The following is a 15,554-nucleotide window of genomic DNA, read 5'->3' as shown; positions in this document are numbered from 1 at the left end:
GCCTGTTCCTTTGGGTTTTTATGTCAGATGAAAAAATGTGATCAAGCCAGTAGATTTTAGCCACAGGTATTTCTATCTGGACAGTTCACACACATAGATTTAAACAGGACATGTCTGGTAATTTTGGAGCTTGTGATTCAACTGTGATAGATTAGGAACCAAGTGTAACACCAAAAAAATCATAAGATAAAACAAAGAAATTCAGGTTACATCCTGGTTGAATTAACATAGGGGTCTGAATTAAGTTATGGGTCATTTCTAGAACCTAAATTAATTTAGGATTTTTTTTTTATTTTGAGTTCGGGTCAGGGTTTCATGTCCCTCATGATCCAATCCTACATTTCCTACTTACCGTTGCTTGTGGACTATAAGATGCACTATTTAACTAGAAAACATCTTTGCAAAAAGTGACTGGTTCTTATAGTCCACAGTCAGTTTTTCTTTTAGCAGTGCCAGACCCCTGACTGCTTCCTTAAGTACTTGCCTCACAGGTTACTAGCTAGAGTCAGTGAGATGGTAACATGGTTCCCTTTCCTTCCTCTTCCCCTCTCTATCATCTCTGTCAATTCTTTATTGTTCCAATCTAGAGAGATTTTTGGAGTGACCATAGGGCATTTTCAACATTTACAGAAATCCTACATGCCTGGGCAAATATAGGTTGCTGAAAGGTGTGAAAAATAAAGATACATTATAAAGTTTTATCTTTTTACATATGCTAATGAATCAAAACCAAAAAAGTTAGACAGACAGCCACATTTAGATTTTTTTAATTCATTCTCCTTTTTGTAAGTTGTGTTTGAACACAGATGGACGGTCATAATGTTGTGAATTCATTGTAAAAGAGGTTAATAATACCTGACTTTCTTTATAGGATAGCAACAGTTTATGGAAAAAACAGTCCTTTAGCCCATGAAGGTAAAGGAACGAGATATCAGTCGTAGTCGGCAGGATTTGAACCTGCGCGGGGAAACCCCAATGGATTTCTAGTCCATCGCCTTAACCACTCGGCCACAACTACAGATGAGAAAAAGCAGTTTTGGTGGCTAAGTGGCTCCAATCATCAAACAAAACCAATAACCTGTTCTCCCCAAAGCAATAGGCTAAATACACACGGGAATAACGTGTCATTATTTTTTGGAGCGAGAAGTTGATTTCATGAAGTTAGAGGTCCTATTCTATATAAGGTCTCATTCAGAAGTGCGCATCATGACCTCCTTTAAAATGGGATTGGATTCTATCATGAGCGTGAAGGAATACTTTTCCCGAACAAATCTTTTCAGACTTTGTCTTCAAAGGATCCAATGCCAAAATTTGGGATGAAGTACCTATTACATCCAGTAATGTCTCCTGTAATTATACACATTCCAGTTCCTCATATTCTCCATTCGGCCCAGACCGCCATGATGACTTCTTTCAGCCACGCCTAGTCTCTGGAGAGTACATAGACATCTTCAGTTCATCACTTTTTCATCATCCTCCCCATTCTGGTGCCCCAACAGTGTTATCCTTCTTCTACCTTAATACTGTGTCTGCTGTGCTTCCCAATGCCCTCAAATACTAAACTGCAGTGGCCTATGGCCTATGAAAGTGAACGGCAGGGCACGGAAGTCATTGGATCCCGTTCCTCACCAAAAAATTCAACTTTATCACCAACCTGAGGACATCAATACAGTTGTATGTGTGGCAGAAATCCCAGCTAACCTTTTGTTTTTTGACAAGGGCATGTCGTTTTAATTGCCGTTGATGCGCGCAAATGTTTAGCCTCACTGTATTTCAAAAGTGCAGTTGAATATTTTCCAATTTAGTAGGGTTGCACTATGTTGGTACTCTGGTGCTGTGGCTTAGTTGGTTAAAGCGCCTGTCTAGTAAACAGGAGATCCTGAGTTCAAATCTCAGCAGTGCCTGTTCCTTTGGGTTTTTATGTCAGATGAAAAAATGTGATCAAGCCAGTAGATTTTAGCCACAGGTATTTCTATCTGGACAGTTCACACACATAGATTTAAACAGGACATGTCTGGTAATTTTGGAGCTTGTGATTCAACTGTGATAGATTAGGAACCAAGTGTAACACCAAAAAAATCATAAGATAAAACAAAGAAATTCAGGTTACATCCTGGTTGAATTAACATAGGGGTCTGAATTAAGTTATGGGTCATTTCTAGAACCTAAATTAATTTAGGATTTTTTTTTTATTTTGAGTTCGGGTCAGGGTTTCATGTCCCTCATGATCCAATCCTACATTTCCTACTTACCGTTGCTTGTGGACTATAAGATGCACTATTTAACTAGAAAACATCTTTGCAAAAAGTGACTGGTTCTTATAGTCCACAGTCAGTTTTTCTTTTAGCAGTGCCAGACCCCTGACTGCTTCCTTAAGTACTTGCCTCACAGGTTACTAGCTAGAGTCAGTGAGATGGTAACATGGTTCCCTTTCCTTCCTCTTCCCCTCTCTATCATCTCTGTCAATTCTTTATTGTTCCAATCTAGAGAGATTTTTGGAGTGACCATAGGGCATTTTCAACATTTACAGAAATCCTACATGCCTGGGCAAATATAGGTTGCTGAAAGGTGTGAAAAATAAAGATACATTATAAAGTTTTATCTTTTTACATATGCTAATGAATCAAAACCAAAAAAGTTAGACAGACAGCCACATTTAGATTTTTTTAATTCATTCTCCTTATTGTAAGTTGTGTTTGAACACAGATGGACGGTCATAATGTTGTGAATTCATTGTAAAAGAGCTTAATAATACCTGACTTTCTTTATAGGATAGCAACAGTTTATGGAAAAAACAGTCCTTTAGCCCATGAAGGTAAAGGAACGAGATATCAGTCGTAGTCGGCAGGATTTGAACCTGCGCGGGGAAACCCCAATGGATTTCTAGTCCATCGCCTTAACCACTCGGCCACGACTACAGATGAGAAACAGCAGTTTTGGTGGCTAAGTGGCTCCAATCATCAAACAAAACCAATAACCTGTTCTCCCCCAAGCAATAGGCTAAATACACACGGGAATAACGTGTCATTATTTTTTGGAGCGAGAAGTTGATTTCATGAAGTTAGAGGTCCTATTCTATATAAGGTCTCATTCAGAAGTGCGCATCATGACCTCCTTTAAAATGGGATTGGATTCTATCATGAGCGTGAAGGAATACTTTTCCCGAACAAATCTTTTCAGACTTTGTCTTCAAAGGATCCAATGCCAAAATTTGGGATGAAGTACCTATTACATCCAGTAATGTCTCCTGTAATTATACACATTCCAGTTCCTCATATTCTCCATTCGGCCCAGACCGCCATGATGACTTCTTTCAGCCACGCCTAGTCTCTGGAGAGTACATAGACATCTTCAGTTCATCACTTTTTCATCATCCTCCCCATTCTGGTGCCCCAACAGTGTTATCCTTCTTCTACCTTAATACTGTGTCTGCTGTGCTTCCCAATGCCCTCAAATACTAAACTGCAGTGGCCTATGGCCTATGAAAGTGAACGGCAGGGCACGGAAGTCATTGGATCCCGTTCCTCACCAAAAAATTCAACTTTATCACCAACCTGAGGACATCAATACAGTTGTATGTGTGGCAGAAATCCCAGCTAACCTTTTGTTTTTTGACAAGGGCATGTCGTTTTAATTGCCGTTGATGCGCGCAAATGTTTAGCCCCACTGTATTTCAAAAGTGCAGTTGAATATTTTCCAATTTAGTAGGGTTGCACTATGTTGGTACTCTGGTGCTGTGGCTTAGTTGGTTAAAGCGCCTGTCTAGTAAACAGGAGATCCTGAGTTCAAATCTCAGCAGTGCCTGTTCCTTTGGGTTTTTATGTCAGATGAAAAAATGTGATCAAGCCAGTAGATTTTAGCCACAGGTATTTCTATCTGGACAGTTCACACACATAGATTTAAACAGGACATGTCTGGTAATTTTGGAGCTTGTGATTCAACTGTGATAGATTAGGAACCAAGTGTAACACCAAAAAAATCATAAGATAAAACAAAGAAATTCAGGTTACATCCTGGTTGAATTAACATAGGGGTCTGAATTAAGTTATGGGTCATTTCTAGAACCTAAATTAATTTAGGATTTTTTTTTTATTTTGAGTTCGGGTCAGGGTTTCATGTCCCTCATGATCCAATCCTACATTTCCTACTTACCGTTGCTTGTGGACTATAAGATGCACTATTTAACTAGAAAACATCTTTGCAAAAAGTGACTGGTTCTTATAGTCCACAGTCAGTTTTTCTTTTAGCAGTGCCAGACCCCTGACTGCTTCCTTAAGTACTTGCCTCACAGGTTACTAGCTAGAGTCAGTGAGATGGTAACATGGTTCCCTTTCCTTCCTCTTCCCCTCTCTATCATCTCTGTCAATTCTTTATTGTTCCAATCTAGAGAGATTTTTGGAGTGACCATAGGGCATTTTCAACATTTACAGAAATCCTACATGCCTGGGCAAATATAGGTTGCTGAAAGGTGTGAAAAATAAAGATACATTATAAAGTTTTATCTTTTTACATATGCTAATGAATCAAAACCAAAAAAGTTAGACAGACAGCCACATTTAGATTTTTTTAATTCATTCTCCTTATTGTAAGTTGTGTTTGAACACAGATGGACGGTCATAATGTTGTGAATTCATTGTAAAAGAGCTTAATAATACCTGACTTTCTTTATAGGATAGCAACAGTTTATGGAAAAAACAGTCCTTTAGCCCATGAAGGTAAAGGAACGAGATATCAGTCGTAGTCGGCAGGATTTGAACCTGCGCGGGGAAACCCCAATGGATTTCTAGTCCATCGCCTTAACCACTCGGCCACGACTACAGATGAGAAACAGCAGTTTTGGTGGCTAAGTGGCTCCAATCATCAAACAAAACCAATAACCTGTTCTCCCCCAAGCAATAGGCTAAATACACACGGGAATAACGTGTCATTATTTTTTGGAGCGAGAAGTTGATTTCATGAAGTTAGAGGTCCTATTCTATATAAGGTCTCATTCAGAAGTGCGCATCATGACCTCCTTTAAAATGGGATTGGATTCTATCATGAGCGTGAAGGAATACTTTTCCCGAACAAATCTTTTCAGACTTTGTCTTCAAAGGATCCAATGCCAAAATTTGGGATGAAGTACCTATTACATCCAGTAATGTCTCCTGTAATTATACACATTCCAGTTCCTCATATTCTCCATTCGGCCCAGACCGCCATGATGACTTCTTTCAGCCACGCCTAGTCTCTGGAGAGTACATAGACATCTTCAGTTCATCACTTTTTCATCATCCTCCCCATTCTGGTGCCCCAACAGTGTTATCCTTCTTCTACCTTAATACTGTGTCTGCTGTGCTTCCCAATGCCCTCAAATACTAAACTGCAGTGGCCTATGGCCTATGAAAGTGAACGGCAGGGCACGGAAGTCATTGGATCCCGTTCCTCACCAAAAAATTCAACTTTATCACCAACCTGAGGACATCAATACAGTTGTATGTGTGGCAGAAATCCCAGCTAACCTTTTGTTTTTTGACAAGGGCATGTCGTTTTAATTGCCGTTGATGCGCGCAAATGTTTAGCCCCACTGTATTTCAAAAGTGCAGTTGAATATTTTCCAATTTAGTAGGGTTGCACTATGTTGGTACTCTGGTGCTGTGGCTTAGTTGGTTAAAGCGCCTGTCTAGTAAACAGGAGATCCTGAGTTCAAATCTCAGCAGTGCCTGTTCCTTTGGGTTTTTATGTCAGATGAAAAAATGTGATCAAGCCAGTAGATTTTAGCCACAGGTATTTCTATCTGGACAGTTCACACACATAGATTTAAACAGGACATGTCTGGTAATTTTGGAGCTTGTGATTCAACTGTGATAGATTAGGAACCAAGTGTAACACCAAAAAAATCATAAGATAAAACAAAGAAATTCAGGTTACATCCTGGTTGAATTAACATAGGGGTCTGAATTAAGTTATGGGTCATTTCTAGAACCTAAATTAATTTAGGATTTTTTTTTTATTTTGAGTTCGGGTCAGGGTTTCATGTCCCTCATGATCCAATCCTACATTTCCTACTTACCGTTGCTTGTGGACTATAAGATGCACTATTTAACTAGAAAACATCTTTGCAAAAAGTGACTGGTTCTTATAGTCCACAGTCAGTTTTTCTTTTAGCAGTGCCAGACCCCTGACTGCTTCCTTAAGTACTTGCCTCACAGGTTACTAGCTAGAGTCAGTGAGATGGTAACATGGTTCCCTTTCCTTCCTCTTCCCTCTCTATCATCTCTGTCAATTCTTTATTGTTCCAATCTAGAGAGATTTTTGGAGTGACCATAGGGCATTTTCAACATTTACAGAAATCCTACATGCCTGGGCAAATATAGGTTGCTGAAAGGTGTGAAAAATAAAGATACATTATAAAGTTTTATCTTTTTACATATGCTAATGAATCCAAACCAAAAAAGTTAGACAGACAGCCACATTTAGATTTTTTTAATTCATTCTCCTTATTGTAAGTTGTGTTTGAACACAGATGGACGGTCATAATGTTGTGAATTCATTGTAAAAGAGCTTAATAATACCTGACTTTCTTTATAGGATAGCAACAGTTTATGGAAAAACCAGTCCTTTAGCCCATGAAGGTAAAGGAACGAGATATCAGTCGTAGTCGGCAGGATTTGAACCTGCGCGGGGAAACCCCAATGGATTTCTAGTCCATCGCCTTAACCACTCGGCCACGACTACAGATGAGAAACAGCAGTTTTGGTGGCTAAGTGGCTCCAATCATCAAACAAAACCAATAACCTGTTCTCCCCCAAGCAATAGGCTAAATACACACGGGAATAACGTGTCATTATTTTTTGGAGCGAGAAGTTGATTTCATGAAGTTAGAGGTCCTATTCTATATAAGGTCTCATTCAGAAGTGCGCATCATGACCTCCTTTAACCACCTCAGCCCCCAGTGCTTAAACACCCTAAAAGACCAGGCCACTTTTTACACTTCTGACCTACACTACTTTCACCGTTTATTGCTCGGTCATGCAACTTACCACCCAAATGAATTTTACCTCCTTTTCTTCTCACTAATAGAGCTTTCATTTGGTGGTATTTCATTGCTGCTGACATTTTTACTTTTTTTGTTATTAATCAAAATTTAACGATTTTTTTGCAAAAAAATGACATTTTTCACTTTCAGTTGTAAAATTTTGCAAAAAAAACGACATCCATATATAAATTTTGCTCTAAATTTATTGTTCTACATGTCTTTGATAAAAAAAAAATGTTTGGGTAAAAAAAAAATGGTTTGGGTAAAAGTTATAGCGTTTACAAACTATGGTACAAAAATGTGAATTTCCGCTTTTTGAAGCAGCTCTGACTTTCTGAGCACCTGTCATGTTTCCTGAGGTTCTACAATGCCCAGACAGTACAAACACCCCACAAATGACCCCATTTCAGAAAGTACACACCCTAAGGTATTCGCTGATGGGCATAGTGAGTTTATAGAAATTTTTATTTTTTGTCACAAGTTAGCGGAAAATGATGATTTTTTTTTTTCTTACAAAGTCTCATATTCCACTAACTTGTGACAAAAAATAAAAACTTCTATGAACTCACTATGCCCATCACGAAATACCTTGGGGTCTCTTCTTTCCAAAATGGGGTCACTTGTGGGGTGGTTATACTGCCCTGGCATTCTAGGGGCCCAAATGTGTGGTAAGGAGTTTGAAATCAAATTCTGTAAAAAATGACCTGTGAAATCCGAAAGGTGCTCTTTGGAATATGGGCCCCTTTGCCCACCTAGGCTGCAAAAAAGTGTCACACATCTGGTATCTCTGTATTCAGGAGAAGTTGAGGAATGTGTTTTGGGGTGTCTTTTTACATATACCCATGCTGGGTGAGATAAATATCTTGGTCAAATGCCAACTTTGTATAAAAAAATGGGAAAAGTTGTCTTTTGCCAAGATATTTCTCTCACCCAGCATGGGTATATGTAAAATGACTCCCCAAAACACATTCCCCAACTTCTCCTGAGTACGGAGATACCAGATGTGTGACACTTTTTTGCAGCCTAGGTGGGCAAAGGGGCCCATATTCCAAAGAGCACCTTTCGGATTTCACAGGTCATTTTTTACAGAATTTGATTTCAAACTCCTTACCACACATTTAGGCCCCTAGAATGCCAGGGCAGTATAACTACCCCACAAGTGACCCCATTTTGGAAAGAAGACACCCCAAGGTATTCCGTGAGGGGCATGGCAAGTTCCTAGAATTTTTTATTTTTTGTCACAAGTTAGTGGAAAATGATGATTTTTATATATATATTTTTTTCATACAAAGTCTCATATTCCACTAACTTGTGACAAAAAATAAAAACTTCCATGAACTCACTATGCCCATCAGCGAATACCTTGGGGTCTCTTCTTTCCAAAATGGGGTCACTTGTGGGGTAGTTATACTGCCCTGGCATTCTAGGGGCCAAAATGTGTGGTAAGGAGTTTGAAATCAAATTCTGTAAAAAATGACCTGTGAAATCCGAAAGGTGCTCTTTGGAATATGGGCCCCTTTGCCCACCTAGGCTGCAAAAAAGTGTCACACATCTGGTATCTCTGTATTCAGGAGAAGTTGAGGAATGTGTTTTGGGGTGTCTTTTTACATATACCCATGCTGGGTGAGATAAATATCTTGGTCAAATGCCAACTTTGTATAAAAAAATGGGAAAAGTTGTCTTTTGCCAAGATATTTCTCTCACCCAGCATGGGTATATGTAAAATGACACCCTAAAACACATTCCCCAACTTCTCCTGAGTATGGAGATACCAGATGTGTGACACTTTTTTGCAGCCTAGGTGGGCAAAGGGGCCCATATTCCAAAGAGCACCTTTCGGATTTCACAGGTCATTTTTTACAGAATTTGATTTCAAACTCCTTACCACACATTTGGGCCCCTAGAATGCCAGGGCAGTATAACTACCCCACAAGTGACCCCATTTTGGAAAGAAGAGACCCCAAGGTATTCGCTGATGGGCATAGTGAGTTCATGGAAGTTTTTATTTTTTGTCACAAGTTAGTGGAATATGAGACTTTGTATGAAAAAAAAAAAAAAAAAAAAAAATCAGCATTTTCCACTAACTTGTGACAAAAAATAAAAAATTCTAGGAACTCGCCATGCCCCTCACGGAATACCTTGGGGTGTCTTCTTTCCAAAATGGGGTCACTTGTGGGGTAGTTATACTGCCCTGGCATTTTCCAGGGGCCCTAATGTGTGGTAAGTAGGTAAATGACCTGTGAAATCCGAAAGGTGCTCTTTGGAATATGGGCCCCTTTGCCCACCTAGGCTGCAAAAAAGTGTCACACATGTGGTATCACCGTATTCAGGAGAAGTTGGGGAATGTGTTTTGGGGTGTCATTTTACATATACCCTTGCTGGGTGAGAGAAATATCTTGACAAAAGACAACTTTTCCCATTTTTTTATACAAAGTTGGCATTTGACCAAGATATTTCTCTCACCCAGCATGGGTATATGTAAAATGACACCCCAAAACACATTCCCCAACTTCTTCTGAGTACGGCGATACCAGATGTGTGACACTTTTTTGCAGCGTAGATGCGCAAAGGTGCCCAAATTCCTTTTAGGAGGGCATTTTTAGACATTTGGATACCAGACTTCTTCTCACGCTTTGGGGCCCCTAGAATGCCAGGGCAGTATAAATACCCCACATGTGACCCCATTTTGGAAAGAAGACACCCCAAGGTATTCAATGAGGGGCATGGCGAGTTCATCGAAAAAAAAAATTTTTGGCACAAGTTAGCGGAAATTGATATTTTTAATTTTTTTCTCACAGAGTCTCCCGTTCCGCTAACTTGGGACAAAAATTTCAATCTTTCATGGACTCAATATGCCCCTCACGGAATACCTGGGGGTGTCTTCTTTCCAAAATGGGGTCACATGTGGGGTATTTATACTGCCCTGGCATTCTAGGGGCCCTAAAGCGTGAGAAGAAGTCTGGAATATAAATGTCTAAAAAATTTTACGCATTTGGATTCCGTGAGGGGAATGGTGAGTTCATGTGAGATTTTATTTTTTGACACAAGTTAGTGGAATATGAGACTTTGTAAGAAAAAAAAAAATAATTCCGCTAACTTGGGCCAAAACAATGTCTGAATGGAGCCTTACAGGGGGGTGATCAATGACAGGGGGGTGATCAATGACAGGGGGGTGATCAATGACAGGGGGGTGATCAATGACAGGGGTGTGATCAATGACAGGGGGGTGATCAATGACAGGGGGGTGATCAATGACAGGGGGGTGATCAGGGAGTCTATATGGGGTGATAACCACAGTCATTGATCACGCCCGTGTAAGGCTTCATTCAGACGTCCGTATGCGTTTTGCGGATCCGATCCATCTATCAGTGCATCCGTAAAAATCATGCGGACATCTGAATGGAGCTTTACAGGGGGGTAATCAATGACAGGGGGGTGATCAGGGAGTCTATATGGGGTGATAACCACAGTCATTGATCATGCCCCTGTAAGGCTTCATTCAGACGTCCGGATGCGTTTTGCGGATCCGATCCATCTATCAGTGCATCCGTAAAAATCATGCGGACATCTGAATGGAGCTTTACAGGGGGGTAATCAATGACAGGGGGGTGATCAGGGAGTCTATATGGGGTGATAACCACAGTCATTGATCATGCCCGTGTAAGGCTTCATTCAGACGTCCGGATGCGTTTTGCTTATCCGATCCATCTATCAGTGCATCCGTAAAAATCATGCGGACATTTGAATGGAGCTTTACAGGGGGGTAATCAATGACAGGGGGGTAATCAATGACAGGGGGGTGATCAGGGAGTCTATATGGGGTGATCACCACAGTCATTGATCACGCCCCTGTAAGGCTTCATTCAGACGTCCGGATGCATTTTGCGGATCCGATCCATCTATCAGTGGATCCGTAAAAATCATGCGGACGTCTGAATGGAGCTTTACAGGGGGGTAATCAATGACAGGGGGGTAATCATTGACAGGGGGGTGATCAGGGAGACTATATGGGGTGATCACCACAGTCATTGATCATGCCCCTGTAAGGCTTCATTCAGAAGTCCAGGTGCGTTTTGCGGATCCGATCCATCTATCAGTGGATCCGTAAAAATCATGCGGACGTCTGAATGGAGCTTTACAGGGGGGTAATCAATGACAGGGGGGTAATCAATGACAGGGGGGTGATCAGGGAGTCTATATGGGTGATCACCACAGTCATTGATCACGCCCCTGTAAGGCTTCATTCAGACGTCCGGATGCGTTTTGCGGATCCGATCCATCTATCAGTGCATCCGTAAAAATCATGCGGACATCTGAATGGAGCTTTACAGGGGGGTGATCAGGGAGTCTATATGGGGTGATCACCACAGTCATTGATCATGCCCCTGTAAGGCTTCATTCAGACGTCCAGATGCGTTTTGCGGATCCGATCCATCTATCAGTGGATCCGTAAAAATCATGCGGACGTCTAAATGGAGCTTTACAGTGGGGTAATCAATGACAGGGGGGTAATCAATGACAGGGGGGTGATCAGGGAGTCTATATGGGGTGATCACCACAGTCATTGATCACGCCCCTGTAAGGCTTCATTCAGACGTCCGGATGCGTTTTGCGGATCCGATCCATCTATCAGTGGATCCGTAAAAATCATGTGGACGTCTGAATGGAGCTTTACAGGGGGGTAATTAATGACAGGGGGGTGATCAGGGAGTCTATATGGGGTGATCAGGGGCTAATAAGGGGTTAATAAGTGACGGGGGGGGTGTAGTGTAGTGTAGTGGTGCTTGGTGCTACTTTACTGAGCTACCTGTGTCCTCTGGTGGTCGATCCAAACAAAGGGGACCACCAGAGGACCAGGTAGCAGGTATATTAGACGCTGTTATCAAAACAGCGTCTAATATACCTGTTAGGGGTTAAAAAAAACACATCTCCAGCCTGCCAGCGAACGATCGCCGCTGGCAGGCTGGAGATCCACTCTCTTACCTTCCGTTCCTGTGAGCGCGCGCGCCTGTGTGCGCGCGTTCACAGGAAATCTCGCGTCTCGCGAGAGGACGCGCCGGCGCGTCCAGGAGGAATGAATCAACCACCTCCAGGACGCGTCTGTGCGTACAGCGGTCCGGAGGTGGTTAAAATGGGATTGGATTCTATCATGAGCGTGAAGGAATACTTTTCCCGAACAAATCTTTTCAGACTTTGTCTTCAAAGGATCCAATGCCAAAATTTGGGATGAAGTACCTATTACATCCAGTAATGTCTCCTGTAATTATACACATTCCAGTTCCTCATATTCTCCATTCGGCCCAGACCGCCATGATGACTTCTTTCAGCCACGCCTAGTCTCTGGAGAGTACATAGACATCTTCAGTTCATCACTTTTTCATCATCCTCCCCATTCTGGTGCCCCAACAGTGTTATCCTTCTTCTACCTTAATACTGTGTCTGCTGTGCTTCCCAATGCCCTCAAATACTAAACTGCAGTGGCCTATGGCCTATGAAAGTGAACGGCAGGGCACGGAAGTCATTGGATCCCGTTCCTCACCAAAAAATTCAACTTTATCACCAACCTGAGGACATCAATACAGTTGTATGTGTGGCAGAAATCCCAGCTAACCTTTTGTTTTTTGACAAGGGCATGTCGTTTTAATTGCCGTTGATGCGCGCAAATGTTTAGCCCCACTGTATTTCAAAAGTGCAGTTGAATATTTTCCAATTTAGTAGGGTTGCACTATGTTGGTACTCTGGTGCTGTGGCTTAGTTGGTTAAAGCGCCTGTCTAGTAAACAGGAGATCCTGAGTTCAAATCTCAGCAGTGCCTGTTCCTTTGGGTTTTTATGTCAGATGAAAAAATGTGATCAAGCCAGTAGATTTTAGCCACAGGTATTTCTATCTGGACAGTTCACACACATAGATTTAAACAGGACATGTCTGGTAATTTTGGAGCTTGTGATTCAACTGTGATAGATTAGGAACCAAGTGTAACACCAAAAAAATCATAAGATAAAACAAATACATTCAGGTTACATCCTGGTTGAATTAACATAGGGGTCTGAATTAAGTTATGGGTCATTTCTAGAACCTAAATTAATTTAGGATTTTTTTTTTATTTTGAGTTCGGGTCAGGGTTTCACGTCCCTCATGATCCAATCCTACATTTCCTACTTACCGTTGCTTGTGGACTATAAGATGCACTATTTAACTAGAAAACATCTTTGCAAAAAGTGACTGGTTCTTATAGTCCACAGTCAGTTTTTCTTTTAGCAGTGCCAGACCCCTGACTGCTTCCTTAAGTACTTGCCTCACAGGTTACTAGCTAGAGTCAGTGAGATGGTAACATGGTTCCCTTTCCTTCCTCTTCCCCTCTCTATCATCTCTGTCAATTCTTTATTGTTCCAATCTAGAGAGATTTTTGGAGTGACCATAGGGCATTTTCAACATTTACAGAAATCCTACATGCCTGGGCAAATATAGGTTGCTGAAAGGTGGGAAAAATAAAGATACATTATAAAGTTTTATCTTTTTACATATGCTAATGAATCAAAACCAAAAAAGTTAGACAGACAACCACATTTAGATTTTTTTAATTCATTCTCCTTATTTTAAGTTGTGTTTGAACACAGATGGACGGTCATAATGTTGTGAATTCATTGTAAAAGAGCTTAATAATACCTGACTTTCTTTATAGGATAGCAACAGTTTATGGAAAAAACAGTCCTTTAGCCCATGAAGGTAAAGGAACGAGATATCAGTCGTAGTCGGCATGATTTGAACCTGCGCGGGGAAACCCTAATGGATTTCTAGTCCATCGCCTTAACCACTCGGCCACAACTACAGATGAGAAACAGCAGTTTTGGTGGCTAAGTGGCTCCAATCATCAAAAAAAACCAATAACCTGTTCTCCCCCAAGCAATAGGCTAAATACACACGGGAATAACGTGTCATTATTTTTTGGAGCGAGAAGTTGATTTCATGAAGTTAGAGGTCCTATTCTATATAAGGTCTCATTCAGAAGTGCGCATCATGACCTCCTTTAAAATGGGATTGGATTCTATCATGAGCGTGAAGGAATACTTTTCCCGAACAAATCTTTTCAGACTTTGTCTTCAAAGGATCCAATGCCAAAATTTGGGATGAAGTACCTATTACATCCAGTAATGTCTCCTGTAATTATACACATTCCAGTTCCTCATATTCTCCATTCGGCCCAGACCGCCATGATGACTTCTTTCAGCCACGCCTAGTCTCTGGAGAGTACATAGACATCTTCAGTTCATCACTTTTTCATCATCCTCCCCATTCTGGTGCCCCAACAGTGTTATCCTTCTTCTACCTTAATACTGTGTCTGCTGTGCTTCCCAATGCCCTCAAATACTAAACTGCAGTGGCCTATGGCCTATGAAAGTGAACAGCAGGGCACGGAAGTCATTGGATCCCGTTCCTCACCAAAAAATTCAACTTTATCACCAACCTGAGGACATCAATACAGTTGTATGTGTGGCAGAAATCCCAGCTAACCTTTTGTTTTTTGACAAGGGCATGTAGTTTTAATTGCCGTTGAGGCGCGCAAATGTTTAGCCCCACTGTATTTCAAAAGTGCAGTTGAATATTTTCCAATTTAGTAGGGTTGCACTATGTTGGTACTCTGGTGCTGTGTCTTAGTTGGTTAAAGCGCCTGTCTAGTAAAAAGGAGACCCTGACATGCATCAGGTGCCTACAATCACTCCGGCCGCCAGCCCATTAGCTGCCGAGTTCCCGGGACGCTGGGCGGACAGGTGCATCTGATTGTGAAGGAAGTAAATGCCATTTACCATTTTTTTTTCGCTTCACAAGCAACGTGATGTATGGCAGACTGCTCCTCGCTTGCATTTCGCCATGTACCCGTCCCCGAAACAGACACCGATCAGCCGTGAACGAGGCATGCTGTGAGTATGACCCATGGATGGGAACCCTCTGTGCTGGGTGGGTTGCAGGGGAGCTGCCGGGCGAGTTTTAGCCGAGCACTGCGGGCTGCCATTCGAGTGTCCGCCGAGTCCTAGGGGCTGCATGGCCACTGTCCACCGAAGCCTGTGGGGGGGTACCAGCCCAGGAGCTGTCATGCCAGTGTCCGCTGAAGCCTCCAGGCAGCCAGCCACACGGCCGCCGTGCGAGTGTCCGCCGAGGCCTTTGCGCTGCCAGCCCAGCGGCCGCCACGCGAGCGTCCGCCGGCTTAATGGATGTTAGCCGAGCGTGTCCTCCAAAGGCTATGGCTGCTAAGTGCACCCCAAAACCAGTCAGCAGATTCTCCCGGGACACCGCGTCCCTCAGGCCACTGCTCAGCTTGTTTCAGACAGACCGCTGGTGGCTCCATGGTCTGAGGCACCTGTCAGTAGAAGTGTGAGGGGTTCGAATGTACCCCGTCTCCCACACCTCATGGGAGAAGGTAGATAGGCCCTGGGGTGAACTGGGTGGTATCATCCCACCAGAAGTTCCAGGGGCCTGGGTAGGAGTCACTCACTCCTCCTGCTGGCAAAGAGAAGGGCAGATTATGTTGTTTTCAAAGA

The 15,554-nt window shown here is 42.2% G+C and overlaps 10 non-coding genes across 10 annotated transcripts in view; 5 read left to right on the top strand and 5 right to left on the bottom strand.

The window, feature by feature from the left end:
* TRNAT-AGU overlaps positions 1-4 on the top strand; it is a 74-nt gene extending 70 nt beyond the window's left edge. Inside the window, exon 1 of the tRNA in view lies at positions 1-4. This exon is cut by the window's left edge and continues 70 nt beyond it. This is a non-coding gene — a tRNA (tRNA-Thr).
* Positions 5-936: 932 nt separating this feature from the next.
* On the bottom strand, positions 937-1,018 carry TRNAS-AGA. The gene has a single exon. It is a non-coding gene; the product is annotated as a tRNA-Ser (tRNA).
* Positions 1,019-1,830: 812 nt separating this feature from the next.
* On the top strand, positions 1,831-1,904 carry TRNAT-AGU. The gene has a single exon. It is a non-coding gene; the product is annotated as a tRNA-Thr (tRNA).
* Positions 1,905-2,836: 932 nt separating this feature from the next.
* Positions 2,837-2,918, bottom strand: TRNAS-AGA. The gene has a single exon. It is a non-coding gene; the product is annotated as a tRNA-Ser (tRNA).
* An 812-nt stretch (positions 2,919-3,730) lies between these two features.
* On the top strand, positions 3,731-3,804 carry TRNAT-AGU. Its single transcript has one exon. It is a non-coding gene; the product is annotated as a tRNA-Thr (tRNA).
* A 932-nt stretch (positions 3,805-4,736) lies between these two features.
* TRNAS-AGA lies at positions 4,737-4,818 on the bottom strand. Its single transcript has one exon. It is a non-coding gene; the product is annotated as a tRNA-Ser (tRNA).
* An 812-nt stretch (positions 4,819-5,630) lies between these two features.
* On the top strand, positions 5,631-5,704 carry TRNAT-AGU. The gene has a single exon. It is a non-coding gene; the product is annotated as a tRNA-Thr (tRNA).
* A 931-nt stretch (positions 5,705-6,635) lies between these two features.
* TRNAS-AGA lies at positions 6,636-6,717 on the bottom strand. Its single transcript has one exon. It is a non-coding gene; the product is annotated as a tRNA-Ser (tRNA).
* A 6,041-nt stretch (positions 6,718-12,758) lies between these two features.
* Positions 12,759-12,832, top strand: TRNAT-AGU. The gene has a single exon. It is a non-coding gene; the product is annotated as a tRNA-Thr (tRNA).
* Positions 12,833-13,764: 932 nt separating this feature from the next.
* On the bottom strand, positions 13,765-13,846 carry TRNAS-AGA. Its single transcript has one exon. It is a non-coding gene; the product is annotated as a tRNA-Ser (tRNA).
* Between the last annotated feature and the right edge of the window lie 1,708 nt (positions 13,847-15,554).

The sequence above is a fragment of the Bufo bufo genome, unplaced genomic scaffold (genome assembly GCF_905171765.1).
Source record: "Bufo bufo unplaced genomic scaffold, aBufBuf1.1, whole genome shotgun sequence".
In the NCBI taxonomy this organism is placed as follows: domain Eukaryota; kingdom Metazoa; phylum Chordata; class Amphibia; order Anura; family Bufonidae; genus Bufo; species Bufo bufo.
Note: the sequence above shows the minus strand (reverse complement) of the source record. Positions and strands in the feature narration are given on the sequence as shown.